Source organism: Struthio camelus, chromosome 1 (assembly GCF_040807025.1).
Source record: "Struthio camelus isolate bStrCam1 chromosome 1, bStrCam1.hap1, whole genome shotgun sequence".
NCBI classification, from domain to species: domain Eukaryota; kingdom Metazoa; phylum Chordata; class Aves; order Struthioniformes; family Struthionidae; genus Struthio; species Struthio camelus.
Window position 1 is genome coordinate 52,291,045 of NC_090942.1, and position 4,226 is coordinate 52,295,270.

Here is a 4,226-nt window from a genome sequence, read left to right on the forward strand (position 1 = left end):
CAGCAGATACGTTCTACAGAAAATTTGTAGGTAAGAGCTGATTTTCCATTTCACCATGATTTATAATGGTAATTCTTCCACTATGCCTACTGCTGAAGAAAAACATTAAATTATTTCCTTGCAAGATTAGCTTGAGACTTAGATTCTCTCCATATTTTAACAGGGTTGCTACAGCAGTAAAACTCTCCCAGTGGCGCACACAACTTCAAAATCCTTCCAGGTCCATGAGAGTCATACCACTGTGTCCCCAAGAAATTAGAATAGAAAGACTGTCAGAAATCATCCCCCAGTCAACATGACTGTACAAAGTGTCTAGCTTAGGCTGAGGCACCATACCACCTAATATCTTCAAGAACCAGACACTGAGGTCTGGGAGATCTGCAAGAGGCAGGAAGGAGAATGGTATACTGCCAAGTCATCTTCACCTGGGACAGGTTAGCATGGGAAGACCACTGGGTCTTTACACAGCTGAGTCAAGTACAAACCCAACAGAACCAGAAGGTGAAGTTCATCCCATTGTGTACCCAAGCTAACTCCATGCTGCTGCACTGGATTTACTTTCATGTAAATCTGTCCTTTGAAGGTGCAGCCTCCTGGTGGAGCTTCCTATTTGGTAATACAGCTCTCCTCACTCCTAATTCATGGCTGCACCTTCACGTCTGTTTTAAGTTCTCTGATTGCAACTGCTGCCCACCTCTGTGGTGTCTGTGTTGGTGCTGCTAAGACTCCAGCAGAGACAAACTATGTGGTTATCAAAAGTAGCTTGCTTGATGTGGGAGAACAGTGCAGCAGAGCAAAACCCCATTTACACTGGTATATCATTAGGAAAAGGTGTGGGACATTAATTATGTCTGCAGTCCAAAAGTGGAAACATGGGTAGCTCTAGAAATTTTCCTAAGAAATGTGTTTTTGACAGGCAGCATGGAGTTACTGCAGGGAGTTCCTGTTTCAGCACATTCAGCTCAACCAGGAAATATTTCTGGGCAGCTCAGCTGTCTTGCAGCAATGAGAGCTGAACAGGCGCTAGCCTTCTCTCCTCAGTATTAGTGACATGGTGTGTTGACGATGTCAGTGAGCATTTGCGCTTACACAGATAACACCGTCTAATGTATCGCTTCATCAGAAATGCTGCTGCCGCCATCGGATGTTCAGCTGCTTAATGTGTTTCCTTAGGAACTAAGTGTAGGCAGTCATGCTAAATTCCCACCTCTGAGCTGTAAAAGAAAATACTATCCATCCACTCAAGATCTAAGGTTTGTATTAATCTATGACAAAAACTCTTTCCTGTTCATTTCCTGTTGAGCAACAGACTAAATATCCTGACTCAAAGGCTGAAAAGAATGCAAACTATTACTCGGCATGGGGAAGTACAAAGAAGACAAAAGGTGAAATTCACCCCTGTGCTGAAGGTCAGGAGAAGACCCACGTAAGCAGACTGTCTCTGAGTCAGAATGATTCAATCAGCAAAGTAAACAGCAAATTCCTCAAAGGAGAAAAAAAAAAAGAAAAAGCTGTTCTGTTTCCTGATTAACCAAGTTATCCAGTTATCTACATGAGATGTAGTCATGCATTCTGTGCTTCCAGCAAAGTACTTCTTCCTACCCTACCAACACACAAAACTGCTGCAGACGCAATGTACAGTTGACAAGATCACTGATGTGTGAATTCATGCACTGATTATGAAACTAGAAGTCAAGCATTCCTGCTCTGTACTCTTGCTCAAGAACTGCTGTCTATGACCTTGCAAATTTTCTATTTTTTTGATGACAACAATGGTTTTGTAAAAACAGGGCTGCAATATTTAGTCATCTGTCAGAGGAACTGAGTGAATTAAAACCTGAATGTAATTGCTCCTGTATTACCTGGTATCTAAAAAGTTCTCCCAGCATGAGTTGGAGACGCTGTGATCAAAACTGGCTAAGTATACAAAAATAAGAAAAGTTGTTTATAGATAACATACCAAAACTGCTATATTGGCATTCACAGATACATATATTTATCCTTAGCAGTTGTCAGAAAAATGCAAAAATGACTTCCACAGCATGATTTTATCCAGGAGACTGGCTCTAAACTCATTGGCATTCTGCCACATTGTTCATGTCATTGCTGGAAATCAGCTGTTTTTTTGCTCCAAATGACATGAATAATTTTGCTTTTCCTGTATATTGCTTCTTCTCAACCCAGGCTTTCTTATAGAAAGCTCATAACACAATTGGAATTACTCTCTCAGCTGGCCCACAGTGAATCTTGCCACCAGAAAGACTATTGGCTTAATTCCAATGTTGTCTCTCTTGCCTACAATAAACTCCAAAGGAAAATCACGCTCCTTTCTAAAGGTGACGGAAACAAACATCTGAGAATGCTTCTGATACATGATAGTTAAAACGAATCATAAAGGCCAATCTTACATACTCCTACCCAGCCATAAAAGAATCTCTAACACTGTGCGTGAAAGCAGCCTGGCTCAGGAGAAGAAAGACTCTTCGGCTCGACAGCATTAAAGACTCAGATTTAAGCAGGTAATGATGTTTTTTGCTTCCAGCAGAAGGAAGCTGGACTATCCTCTGGAAGGTAGAGTGCACCAAAAAAAAAAAGTTCTGTTACAGAAAGGTTAGCTACTGAACATGTGTGTTTTCCACATAAGCACCCAATATATTAAATATGAAGGGAATATTCCGTAAGCAGGTACATAAATTCACACATATAATAACGTAAGACGTGGATTAGAACAGACAACATAGACATTAGCGTAGACATGACAGATTAGTAAATGGTACAAAGATTGGTTAATGTCTCGAAGATTAAGAGTCAGGAATTATAGCCAGAGCAGCAGGGCAGAAGTTTCATGACCATGAAAACATTGATGCTCTCTACAGCCAAGAAAAGCTGTGGCAGCTTCTTTGCCTGGGAGCAAAGCACTAGCACTATGGCAAGGACATAGCTTATTCGTCTTTTAAACTCTCAGCCTTTCCTGTGTATGAAGTAATGAAAGAGTATTGGTTTGCAAATTTATTTTTATATGGGAATTGATTCCACCGTGTTTTGACCTGCAACACTTGCAGATAACACTAGAAGGAAAGTTCGTTAGCAGAAGTCTCCCGTGTGGTGCCGCAGTCATCAGCCAAGTCAAACACTGCCACCTCGTGGACATATATCTGTATAGACACACAGCTATAACAAGAGATGTGAGTAAATATATTCCTGAGCTGAAAACAGTCCTCAACGCTGTCAAACTTCGAGAACAAAACGTTAACGTCTGGAAAAGACCGCCTTCGACTCCAGCGTAGTCATTTTCACACCCTCACAAGTGTGTACGTGTAACTTACACGCACACAGCCAGGATCGCTAAGCTGTGACAGATTTGTGCTCGGCTGGGAGAGGAGGTGTTACTCTTGCGGTACAATTTGCAAGGCGAAAGAAGGTTTCTGCCGGTTTGAGGGGAAAAGGCTCACCAGTACAAGGGAGACATGGAGCTACTGGAGAGAGTCCAGCAGAGGGCTATGAAGATGATGAGGGGACTGGAGCATCTCTCCTATGAGGAAAGGCTGAGAGAGCTGGGCCTGTTTAGTCTGGAGAAGAGAAGACTGAGGGGGGATCTTATCAGTATGTACAAGTATCTGAAGGGAGAGTGTCAAGAGGATGGGGCCAGACTCTTCTCCATGGTGCCCAGTGAGAGGACAAGAGGCAACGGGCACAAAGTGAAACACAGGCAGTTCCATTTGAACATGAGGAAAAACTTCTTTCCAGTGAGGGTAACTGAGCACTGGAGCAGGTTGCCCAGAGAAGTTGTGGAGTCTCCTTCCTTGGAGATATTCAGAAGCCATCTGAACGTGATCCTGGGCAATGTGCTCTAGGTGACCCTGCTTGAGCAGGGGGGTTGGACTAGATGATCTCCAGAGGTCCCTTCCAACCTCGACCATTCTGTGATTCTGTGAAAAGAGCACGGAATCAACCGCTCGGGGCCTGCGGGGCTCTCGGGCACGAGGTAACCAAAGCAGAGAGGGAGGGGAAGGCCTCCACTCAGCTCATGGGGTCCTGAGGCAGCTGGCACGGAGGCGGGAGGCGGCTCCCGCCGGCCCTGACAGCCCGCCCGCCGCCCGGCTCCCGCAACGGCCGCCCCGGCCCGACTCCGCCCCGCTCCCCCAACGGCCGCCCCGGCCCCGCCCCCTCCCGGCGCCGAACGGCGAGAAGCGCAGCACAAAATCGTCGCCGGCAGCTACGGTGCC